This window comes from Miscanthus floridulus, chromosome 1 (genome assembly GCF_019320115.1).
Source record: "Miscanthus floridulus cultivar M001 chromosome 1, ASM1932011v1, whole genome shotgun sequence".
Lineage (NCBI taxonomy): Eukaryota > Viridiplantae > Streptophyta > Magnoliopsida > Poales > Poaceae > Miscanthus > Miscanthus floridulus.
In genome coordinates this window covers 92702796-92716161 of record NC_089580.1, presented here as the reverse complement: position 1 = coordinate 92716161, position 13366 = coordinate 92702796, and the positions used below count along the sequence as shown (strand labels likewise).

At 41.0% G+C, this 13366-nt stretch overlaps 1 pseudogene; it reads right to left on the bottom strand.

Moving 5' to 3' along the window:
• Window positions 1-6587: 6587 nt before the first annotated feature.
• LOC136489705 (uncharacterized) lies at window positions 6588-9410 on the bottom strand (annotated as a pseudogene).
• Between the last annotated feature and the right edge of the window lie 3956 nt (window positions 9411-13366).

The window sequence follows — 13366 nt, the reverse complement described above, 5'->3', positions numbered from 1 at the left end:
TAGGGATAACTTTGCCACTATAGACTTACTTCGGGCACCGGATAACACTTGGTCTGCCAAGCGTTGCCAGCCTATGGCTCTACACCGTACCCAGATGTGGGGATTACAAAGAACGGATAGGGCTATCACCACCTGCCGCCTACCCCTCAACTGTGGTGTACGAGGCAAACGAAGGTAGCCTCTAGCCTAGACACCACGTCTACGCTATTGACTTCTACTCTAGCATCAATTAGGGTTATCCGTCTTTATCAGGGCCCTTTACTAGAGTATTCATCAAAAGGATGACCGACGAACCCGCAAGTAAACAATGAACAAGACTAACTTAAAGTAGAACTCACCACCAAAGATAAACACGAACCTTCTCCAAATAGTATACGGATCATAGAGTTACAAGTGGAGAGCAGTCAATGATTCCTGGCATTCCTTTTGCTAAGTGTACAAGGGGCCCCAAGTACACAAGTGGATGTAGCTGACAACTCCGGTACTTCCCCACTCTTACACACTCACTCCCTACACTAGAACTAGCTAGAGAACTAAGATATGAATGGAGCTCTTCTCTTTGTGTCACATTGTGACTCTCTTGTGTTGTGTCTTATGTTCATAGTGGGGGGTTGTGCCTCTATTTATACAAGGAGGAAAGATAGTGCTGTGGTTATTCCTAGCATGATGTCCATGCACCACCGCCTTCTGCATGGAGGCATGCCACCACCAGAGCAAGGGGTGGCCGAGAAGCGTCGGTGCGGTGTCACCCGCCCTTAGGGGTCGGCCGCCCCCTGACCAAGCCTCCTCACGACCGCCTTCACGTGGTGGGTTGTGGGCTAGACCTGTACTGCTCCTTGGTAGGTGTTGCACTCGGTTGAGTTGAGTTGATGGGTGTCTTGGTTGTTCCTTTGCGCAAATCAGCGTCAGAAAACGTCTTTCAGTGAATTTTCTCCATGTATTTGTATTTTTATCCTACAAAAAACTTAAATACCAAAACTTGTGGAGATTGTGAGTTAAAAGCCCTATTTCTAAGTTTTGGTATTCATTATTTGTTTGTTTTGTTAAAATATTGGTGGTAGGAATTATCGGCCTGTTCGGGAGGCCGTAAACGATCGTGGATTATTTACTGCTGGCTGGTTTGGTGTGAGAGAAAAACACTATTGCTGGCTAGAAATTTACGATCGTTTATGAGCAAGCGAACAGGCTCTATGAGTTAAGCACCGCCAACAAAGATCAAGCCAATGAAAAGCAAGATGTCATGCACATTCATGATTCTCGCATGACATATGAAGAATGTGGAAACACTAGGCATTCAGGTAACAACTGTCCTAAAACTCATGAGGATGTGAACTTCATCAACAATAACAACTATCGTCCTCAACAGAATCAAGGATGGAATCAGCAATAGAGTCCAAATTACCAAGGTAATTACCAAGGTAACTATCAAGGTAATAATTTCAATAATCAACCATCTTTGAAAGATTTGGTCTTTGGATAAGCTAAAATTATGGAAGGATTATCTAGAAAACTAGCTTCCAATGATAAAGTCTTAGAAAATATCAATAATAGAATGGATTGTTTCTCCTCAGCTATTAAAAGCCAGCATAGCTTTAATAAAATGATAGAATCATAAATAGCCCAGCTGGCGGCTGCTCTTCCTTCGATCGATAAAGGTAAGATTCTAGGGCAACCGAAAGACCCCAAAACTACAAATCTTGTTGATATTCACAATGTAGGATTCTACAAAGAACCATCTAGCTGAGGATGGGAAGATTATTCCTTGCCCATCAAGAAAGGTGATCCAGGAAGACCCATCATCCCCATAGCCACTAGACCTCATGTATTCCAAGAAGCTATTTGCGATTTTGGAGCAAGCATCAATATTATGCCACAGGTAATTTATGAGAAAATTCATGGAGACCTTTGCTATATACAACCATGCATTTGCAGCTTGCAGATCAATCACTCTGCTACCCCAAAGGAATTCTTGAAGATATCTGTGTATGAGTCGGATGTTCGTACGTACCCGTAGACTTTGTGGTTTTGGACACAGGCCGAGATATAAGGGTATCCATCATTTTGGGTCAACCTTTCCTGAGCACCGCAAAAGCCATCATTTATGCTAACAATGCCAAAATCTATTTCACAATTAAGGATAGGAAGGAGAAATTTACTTTCAAGAATCATATATTGCATTCTCCTAGCCATCTGTAGGTACAAACTTTGATAGAAGACACAGCAAGCAAGAAGAAAAATAATAGAAGAGCAAGGAAGTACAGGGCTAGGCAGCCAAGAGAAGAATCAGTCATGATGATCAACACACTTTGATTGGAGTACGACCACCTCCTCGCTTCACCATTCCTTACCAAGAAGGAAGATCCGAGCGTACTGACAATCGAGTGTACAATCGGACAAAGAATTTTCCACAACACCTTCTGTGATCTTGGATCGGGTGTCAACATCATGTTCAAGGAAACTTATTCCTATTTGTTTGGTGAACCTTTGTTCCCTGCATATATGCAATTACAGATGGCGGACCAAACAATCTGATTTCTAGAGGGAATAGTAAAAGACTTCACGATCAAAATACAAGATAACTATGTCCCTGCCGACTTCATAATTCTTGACATGGAAGAAGAAGAAGAAGATGTACCTATCATCCTTGGAAGACCGTTCCTCAACACTACCAACACGATCATCTATGTTGGATCAGGACAAATTCACTTCTAATTTCTAGGACAAAAGATATGATGCAATTTCAATAGTTATACAACTTATGAGCAGGCAAAGAAGATCCATCCAAAGAGAAGATATCGATCATCCCAATAATGAAGGAATCAACTCCCAAAGAATGAGGAAGAAGGACAATTTGAGAATGACAAACTTATTACACCAAAATCAAGTCCACAACCTAAGCAGATCTAGAAGGAAATGGTGGCCACATCATCAATGTCACTATTGGAAGAGGTGCAACCATCAAGGTCTCCATCTTCGGGGCCGATTGATGCACCCGAAGAATCAATAAGACTGAAGAAGTCCGGTTCGGTGGACTCAAAATTCTGAACCCTCGCCGGGAGGTAAAATCAGTAGTTATCCATATTTTTTTACATTACATAAATTATGTTTGACAAATTTAATTTTTCTGCATTTGCATTACATCTAGAATATAAAATAAAAATTTCATCACTGCATTATAAAATCTTTAGCCCCATGTGAATAATTTTTATGGTGTGTAAAAACTAGTAAGAATATTTTACCGTGGAGGCGTACAAAAATAAAAATATCATGCATACATCTAATTATATTTCATTGCATCATCAAATGTTTTCTGCATAGCACGTATATACAATTGTATATAGAGGAAATACAGGAAACCAAGACACATAGGAGACACCTAGGACCCACCATCACCTCCACCATGCACTATCACCGAATTTTCAGATCGTATCCACTGAAAGAGCAAAGATATTGCTTAACTTCGAAGCAAACCACCATCTGGTGGAGGATGAGGGCGAGTGGGCCTAGGGTGGGGCTGGCCGGCCCCACTACTTGGTCGGCCGGCCTGCTGCCTCCTCCCCTCTATAAATACCAAGCCCCTGGCTGCTCTCTGCCTCAAGCTCAGCTCAAATTCACCCTTGTTGGTGATATTGAGTGTACCTCCTTGGTCACCTGAATTACCACCAACATGGGTCTCATGCAAAGATATTTTGTTTCACTCATTACTAAACGCCCTTACATTGATTTTGAATATTTTCGGCAAGCTCACATGCTTAAAAAGAAAGACAATGGGAATCTTGTTATGATGTACCGTGGCTATACAAATGAGGTTATGTTACCTAACCGGAACATCGGCTTGTACGTTGTGCAAATGTTAACCATGAATTTGCAGAAGAATGAAGCAGCCCCTCACCCACAGTTCTATGTTGCCGATCCAACACCAGAAGAACCAGCCTATGCCAGTTACACAGGGTTCGAGCAAGCATGACCTTCCCGCAAGTTCCAACAGGAGCACATTGTCTGGAGCCAACCTACACCTAATCACTCAGGCGGCTCCTGGCAGCAAGCTCCAAGTGAACAATGGTATAATGGGAACTTCCACAACTACCATGGGTGAACTATGAAGCAACCTCAAGTGGGCATCAGGGAGGACGCATGTCTTCCTCTGACCAAGGGTACCATGACTTCCACGAGACCCAGCATCGCATCGACAACAGGCTTACAACCATTGAGGAGACCACCGCTGCCATACAAGGTACATTACATAGTCATGCACAATGGCAAGCGGTGATGGGACACAAGATGGCTAGTCTCCAACAACAACAGCAACAGCAACAGCAACAGCAGAACCAAAACTAGGATATTTTGTTCCAGAACCTCCACATCCGGCCACCTCATTGAGCAACTACGACAACAACCAGCTTGGGGGAAGGGCATCCCCCGTGTATCCAAGATGAGTATTTCTTTCCTTTTGTTTTATTATTTTTAAGTTTGATTCATACATTTGCTAAAAAAGATGCATAACTAAAAACAAAATAAAAAATTTATCTCTATATATAGTTATATATAGTATTAATGTGTGATCTAAAAAAATAAAAAGAGTGTGTCTAGTTTGCTTTAAGTTTGATTTTTAAGAGCTGAATAAAATAAAATGGACTCTGAAGATAATCTTTTAAAATGAAAATGATGAATAGTTGCTCTATTGTAATTCCTTTCAAGTACTTAGTTTTTAGCCTTGAATTCTCCCGAGTTTTGGATAAGATTGTTTTGATATAAGAATTTACTCTGAACTTAAAACTCGTGGGCAGCATATGCTTGATGTAAGTCAAGGTAACTGACGGATATGATATGAGAAGGTCTGAGTTGCTATTTATCTTGTTCCAAGTGACACTAAAATTTTGGAGATTTATCTTTTGAAAAAACATAAAAATGCTACATGATGAGTTCCTGTATGACAAAGCTTGAATTCCTACCAGAGCCATACATGTTATTTAGGCTAGGAAAACTTCCACTTATATGCTGCTTGTTTTGCATTGAGTTTTGTCAAGCTTTGTTGACCCTTTTGAGAGGTTTGTCATGCTCTTAAAATCAAGACCACGTACACACCACCCAAATATGCACTACTCCTACACTAAGGGTAGGCGCAAAAACATGTCATTTCATTTATATGCACTAAAAATGTTTTACTCCTGCACCAGGAGTGAACAACAAAAACATGCTTGATAGGTTTTGCATCCACCAAATAAATGCTCCAAGTTCTTGTTGCTATATCTCAAAAGTTTTGTTGCATAAAAGAAGCATGGGCTATTCAAAAGTTATTCATAAAAAAGAGTTGAGAAAAAATGGACAAGTGTCCGAGATATTGAAAACAATGGGTACTCAGATGCCTGCATGAAAAAAGAGAAAAAAAAAGAGATGAACAAGATATCCCCCGTGATCTTGCAAAAATATTTTGCAAGTTTTAAAAGAGAGATAAGTTTTCAAGGAGCATAGTAGAATTAGGTTAGCCACCATATATATCCACTACATATTTTCACAGACATGCACATCTTGATTTAAATGTATGACTCAACTCTCTTTGGATCCAAGGTTTGACTTTACAATATATGTACTACAAGTATGCTTTCATGCTTTTTTCACTCCTATGAGCTCCACATAAGCCTTAGTTGTAGGAAGAGAAAAGGCATACTATCCACAAATACCACATATATTGAGAGACTTGAGTATGTCATAGAATGGAAGCTCTAAGTTTTATTTTGAAAACTTACTAAAAATTTCAGAATAATGGCTGAGCGAAGAACTTGAAACGCAGTGCTTGACTTGATCGTTCTATCTTTCAATTGCTCAAGACCCAAGTGAAGGCTAAGAACCCCATGGTTGAAGGTAATATGGGTAAGTTTGAAACTCAGGTTAGTTTATTCTAATCCAGAGGAAAATTTTTGTTTGAACACATGCGTACTTTTAGGAGTGAAAACATTGTAGCAACTCCTGATCCATTGAAGAGAAAAGGCATGTTTCTACGCCTAACCCTAGTGTAGGAGTAGTGCATATGTGGGTGGTGTGTATGTGATCTTGATTTTAAGAGCATGACACTACTAGGGATGTGTACATCAATGATGCTCTTCTTTCGTCACTGAAGACTCCAAAATCGTCACATATATTATTTTATGACGAAGTTGTGACGATATGGTATTCGTCATTGAATGCGCGCCATATTTTACCTACCATGACGAAATGTGTATTTTCGTCATAGATGTGCATTTGTTCTATGATGAAATGGCCGTCGTCATAGAAGTGTATTCTTTCTATGACGATCTATTTTCGTTATTGATATAGCCCCTTTTTCGTCATGACTTGCCGTCTGTTAGGCAGCCAGACGACGTCTGCCATGCTGGCAGCTGACGTGTCTTGTCCATGTGGCGCATCCACATTGCAGGTGATGTGTCCGACCACGTGGCAGCTGACGTGGCTAGTGATGTGGATGGTCCACGTGTCCACTTTTTATTGGGCCACAAGGCTTGCTGTGATAGGTTCTCATTTTCGTCACTGAAGTAAATAGAAATTCGTCACAGAATCAATTACCAAATCATCACAGAAAGGTCAGATAATTCATCACAAGTGCACATGCTGATTTCATTACAGAATGCAAATAATACTGGAATGACCAAAAGCTTCCATAAATTAACAGATCCAGTATTCCAATGACCAACAACTTAATCAACAATTCTAAACTCGGTTCACATAACTCACTAGACATCACATTTGAACTACTAGTTTCATCTCAGTTCACATTAACATCATAGGAAATAATAAAAAGTTGCCAACCACCAGCAACATAAGTTACTACATAAACAAAATCACCAGCAGACCCCTTGCTTAATGAACCAGCAGCTACGAGCAGCGCTCATGTCGAACAAGCATTGTTGATGGCCAAGATACGCTTGAGCAGCGCATTGTTCTCCTCCATTGCCTTGTTGTTTATCTCTGTCAGCTTCTTGTACTCCTCCATCTCCTTTTGTGTCCTCGCCAGCTTTTCCTCAGCTTCTTCACTTCTCTTCCTGAGTTCATCGATTTCACCTTGTACAGCAACCGTAGCTTCAGCTGCTAGTTGCTCCCGAAGCTCGCTTTCATTTGATGATGATGATTTGGAGGATGGCACTGGTTTGATGCCAATACTCTTCAGGAAAAGGTTTGAGCTATTTTGGGAGAGCACCTAGGACACAACCTGCACACTGGACACTGCTGTCTCACCTTCAGCAACAGGTTCTATCCTCAAAGCTTCCATATTTGACTGAAACAGCAATGACCCATCATTAGTTGATACTTATTGCATTAATTTGAGGAGGAAATATCACACAAGATGTATTTTAAAAAATAAAAACCTATGCTGCATTGATAGAAACTGATGCCAAATGGTATGCAATCATGAGTCATTTATTTGTTGTTAGGTAACTGAATACAAGTAGAAGTCAACAACATAGGATTATTATTTAGCAAGTATGTCTAGCTATATTGGATTATGACCAGTTTTGAGCAAAAGACAGAATACAAAATGTTTGAAACAAGACATATTATCCAATTAATGAATAGTTGTTGGCACAGCGAAACAGATGTCGTGACTTACAACTGCTTCTCTTGCTAGTTCAGTCAGACCATGTTTGGAGCTGGTATGGCAGGTCTTGAAGGCCTCCACCGCATCAAGTTCTTCATTTTGTTCTGTGCTTGGTTCTGCATTGTTTTTCTTCTTCTTCTGTTTCATAGATAATCAATTATAGCAAAGTTTTCTCAGATGAAATGCAAAATAAGTTGTTTAGTGCAAATATGTATAGGGTACTCTTTACTTACATATGCATGTAAGTGTGCCACATAGCTGCGAGAACCCGTAGCTTGATGATACTTGACTTTACGGCGATTCTGCTTGTTCTTTTCACTTGATTCCTACAAGATAATGAACATGTCAGATGAGCTCATAGGTTTAAAATGAGAAGATCCTTTGGAAACTGATTGAGAAAGAATATATGACAAGATACCTATTTATCTAAAAAATAGTAAGATGGTAATTTTTCAACTCCTGCAGAGTTGTCTACTCTTTTATGCCCCTATACAACTTCTATGAAATGTACATCTCAAATTGTCTGAATGCTCACCATGAACTGCCTTTCTATTGTTCTGTTCATGATTTTGTCCTTTAGAATATGTTATTCTATCCTTTGATGAATGGACTGATATTTAAGGGCATATTTGTAATCCTTTTTGTTTGCAGGATATATATGACCAACCCTTTTTTCCCAAGTACATTCTGCTAATTGCTCCAATTTAGGAGCTTAGGGAATCTTTATGTTTGAAAATATTTATGTGTTACACTGCTTTTCATTGAAGGGCCTGGGTATAGCAAGAAGGATTGATGAGATGATATGTTTAAAATGAGAAGATCCTTTGGAAACTGAATGAGAAAGAATATATGAGAAGATACCCATACCATGTTTTTTGGATCAGACCACTTTGCAACTAGTGCCTTCCACTATTCATCAGTCATGCATGCAACTGGAGAAGTTGTCCTAATCTCATTTGTAGGTACACCATTGAAGTATTTATTCTTGAGTCGATAACGCATTTGTCGCACCCCAGAGCGCAGCATATCGGTGCAAGCTTCCTCTGTTGGCTTGTCGTCAGGGTTAATGGCCAAGCGCCCCTAGTCATATGACAATTCCATATTTAGTTAGTCAATTCAGGTTAAACAGATATACATGTTAACCATAGAAACAGTAATGCACTTACAGAGAGGTTTCCCACAAAGTTTTTGTAATATTGATCGTCTCTCTTGTATTCTTTCCAATGAGGTAGGACAGGAACCTTATCCCAAATGATGACACCAGCCTTAGATGCAAACTTGGCTGCTTGAACAGGTTCATGAGGCCTTCTTTTGCCTTCAGCAACAGCTATGGACATTCTCCTTCCCATAGCTTTTGTCATCCTGTCCAGCTGTGTTCCCTTGGTGGGTGGCCTGGGTCTCCTTGGGGCTCGCTGTGCAGGAGCTACAAAATAGAATTTGCATTAAAATGATTTAGTTTCATGCAGATAAGCAAAATAGATGACATATTTGAATGACAAAGAAACTATAACTTGCCTTCAGTGTCTTCCTCTCTAGCTACATTGTCTTCATCAGCACCTGTACTGTCTTGAGCACCAGCTCCACTGACTTCCTCTGCAGCTGTATTGTCCTGACCACCAGCTCCATTGCCTTCCTCTGCATCTGTATAAGACCTTTGTGGTGGTATTTCATCATGACCATCTATAGGATCCTCTACATTCTGGCCATCTCTCGCTGAAGGTTGAAGCCTTTTTGATGATCTTGTTTGGGATTCAGGAGTTTGCACCTATGATCCTTGAGATGCCCTCACTCTCTTACTAGCCCTAACTCCTGGCGCCATGGTGGGACCTATCTTCTTCTTCTTTGAAGCTAGGACTTTCCGACTATACCCTGCAGGATATTGTGGAAAAAAAATCAAGTAAGTCATGTGCATTAATAAGCAAGACCATATATTAAAGAACAGGTATGCAAGAAACAAGATGCATCTAAAAGCAAGGGCATATATTAAAGAACAGATTAAAACATTCAAATGCAATACAAATATTCCCCATCCAGTACTTTGAAGATAGAAGAAGCACCTTAGTTGCTAGGGGTTGTGGCTGCACATCAGATTCAGTGTCATCATCATCACTATCTCCTTAATCATCATCTTCAAGGAGATATTCCGATGAATCTGAATCTTCACTATTTGTTTTCTTGTTTGCTGATTTCCCCCTTCTTTGATGCAGATTGTGATACAGAGTTATTAAATTCAGTAGATAGATTGTTCAGGCCGAATTCTTGCATCTTCTTTAAATTGTTCGCCACGCATGTATCCCGGCGTCTCTCATAATCAGTTTTTGGAGGTTCTTACAAAAACAAGCAAATTGTGTCTATTAGAAAATAAAAAGGAGTGAACTAAGTACTAAGAGGTAGTAATACTAGATGCTAGATAGATAAGAGGTAGGAGCTAGTAGTGCCTGCTGAAGAGCTAAGGGATAAGAGGTGATAGGTTATAGGCAACAAGTAATAGGTCAGAGGTAAGAGTTACAACTTTTTTTGTACTGAAGCACAAATACTCTAAATTATCTAAAAATTTTGAAGATAGCTTGTACTAAACTACTCTTTTCCTATCAACACACATGCATGCACTCTGCTACATCCAAATCCAGATCATTAAAATGGTCAAACAGACCACGCCAAAATCTATTTGAAGTCAAGAGTCACAGCTACTTTCAGAATTGTACTACAATTGCTTTCAGAAAACATCACTGCTGCTTCTATTTCAGACAAATACAAGTCCAAAATAGATTACAGATCCAAGATTTAGAATACAATTTGACTGAATGGTTAGCAAACCCTAACTAGATACCAGGGCAATAGAATTGTACAACAGAATTCATCAATACAGAAGAGTTTTGCTTACCTTGTTCTTGTTCTGTAGGTCGCTTCCTACCTTGCCCCCTTGTTGCCACCATTGCGGTTGTGGCTAGGTTGCGGATGTAGACCAGGTGCTCGTCATCGGTGGTCGTCAAAGGGGAAGCAACCCTGGTGCGGTGAACCCTAGTCGACGGGGAAGTAGATCCAGTGCGGCGACGACCCACAATCCGATGGTGGTTAGGGTTGGGTTGAGGTGAGAAAGAGGTGGATGGGGCGAGATAGGTGCATGGGGCGATGAGAGAGAGGGGGATGCGGCGATTGATGTCGGCGAGGACGCAGCTCGTGGGCGGGGACGCAGCTCGTCGACAGCGGTTGTGTCCCGATGGTGGTGGATAGGGTTGGAGAAATGGGGGGAAGAGAGAATGAGTGGCCGAGGAGGTGACGAGTGCGGGAAATGAGTAAATATACCGGTGTTTTTGGCAAAATTTTTTGACGACAAAAATTGTTTTGGTGCCTTGAGGCGCGAGAGGTTGCGGTCTTTTTTTTGGCATTGCAGGATCTATTTATCAAAGACTGCGCTCGAGAACTAATGAAACCACTTGAGTAGCGCAATGGTATGGCCCTTTGAGTTTGATCCCGAGCTCCTGGGTTCGAACCCGATGATAGCCAATTTTTTTGGGTTTTTTCAATTTTTGGATTTTGTCAACATTTATTGTGTTTATTCCTTTTTTTTATTTCTCCATGTTCTTTTTTTCCCCAGATTTTTAATTAGTACAATATAGCTTAATGATTTACCTTATTTTAGTGTATGATCATGACATAAAAATTTCTAAAAATTTGGATGGACACCTTATTTTAGTGTATGATCATGACATAAAAATTTCAAAAGGATTTCGACAAAGTGGTATTATACATCTGTAAAGAACTTCAGTCCAGATATATGGAATCTCTATCGTACTTGCTCATAGTCTAAAACGACTAATAATACGTGACAGAGGGAGTATGCCGTTGTGAGGATGTGCATGACCACATTCTTATAATCAATTGAAACTTTGTTGTCATCATTATACTCCAAAATGAGGTGTCCATGTAAGTTTTAAGATTTTTCTACCTAGCTTAAGGTATGGTTACTGGAAGAAACCCTGAACTCGGAAAGATATGCTAACTGGGTTATTAGAAACAAGCAAGGACACATTGGGTTCCCCGAACCCTTCAATCACTCATCCCTCCAGAGATGGACCACGAGCTGGTGGCAAAAAGGATAACCCTCTGACTAGGATTGATAGCGATTCTCGTAATAAAGTCATATGCCTCGGAGAGCAAGGGTGGTACACCAGGAACTTAGATTGCGATGCTCCGGAGAAAGTCATATCGGTTTAGTTTCGATCATATATGATATTTAAAAGAAAGAAACGAAACCGAGATAGTTACCTTTCAGAAAATTTGAACGAAGGATATAGGTCTATCTATGCTTCATTCTTCTGAAGGTGGTGGCTAAAGACTTCCGTGATCCATCACTTCCTTAGGGAATAGACTTTCTTTAATAAAATAAATAGGGAGAAGAGACAATAACTAGCTGACTTAGCGTCACCGATCACAGTTCTATATTCACTAAGTGAACGAAATGTTGATTGCTTGCTTGCAGCACTAGCCGCCCAACTATTATACTTTGATTGGGGAGAGCAAGGCTTTATGCCCAAAACAAACAACCTAGCTTGCACTAGCTGATAGAAATAAGGCTCCTTTCTATCTTGACTCAGCGATATCAATAGGTTATTCCCCATCTTGCACTTCTCGGAAGAAATAGTGCCCCTCTCTAGGACTTCCTTCTCTCACTGCCCCTCTCTAGGACTTCCTTCTCTCACTTCCTTCTCTCACTGACTCAAGTATTTCATTTTTAATTTTTATGATATTTTTATTTTTTTTAAATGTAACTCAAATATTTTATTTCTCATAAAGATAAAATAAAATAATTACCTACAATAAATAATTATTTCTATTTTTTAAGTTGTCGATATAATTTGATTACAAATGAGTTATTATTGTATAACTTGAAATAGTTCAACTAATTAATCAAACTGTAAACTGAAATCTTGATATTAAAGTTAGATATTTTTGTGGAACCTAGAAAATCAGAAAACTAATAAGATACTGTCATATTATTGCTAATATTTAGAAAATCTCAGAACGTAATATCTAATAAAAAATGTTGCAAAAAAAATGGCTACCACAGGGTTTGAACCCGGGAGCTCGATGTCAAACTCAAAGGGCCAGACCATTGCGCTATTCAAGTGGGTTCGTTAGTACTCGAGCGCAGTTTTAGATAAACTCTATGAGATCCGCATCGCCCATGCTTATGAGATCCCGTTTTACCCCTAAACCGTATCCCTTTTCTGCCGCATCAATCCGGCCCCGCTGCCCCTAGGATTCTGCGCTGTCGATGCAGATCGGACAGCCGAGCAAGCGCTTTGGAGGATCAAAAACGGCGACGCGGCGCCGGCTCCCAAAACCCTAGCTCACTTCTCTTCGCCCTTTCGCTCTCAGTCCAGCGAGAGACAGAGCGCAGCCGAGAGCTCACAGCAGACGCGACGCGGGGATGGCGGCTCCATCGTGGCACCCCTCGCCGGCACACGCGTGTAGCCGGAGCCGCGCGTGGCACCGTCGAGCGGCACCACGGTGGTGCCCTTTGGCTCGAGCCTAAGGCGGAGATCCAGGTGGGCGCTGAAGCTTGAGGGTTGGCGCCTCGGGAGATCCAGGCGGCCGACGGCGGCGGCGGCGGCTCGGAGGGCTGCTTGCGGTTGCGTCTCGGGCTCGGTCTCGGAGGACTCCAATCGGCCACTCGGCCTATACAGGTACCCTCATGGCCTCACCCTCACCCTCACCGTCTATTGCGCCCACCACAGCACACAAAGGCGCCATAGGACGCCAATTTTTGAT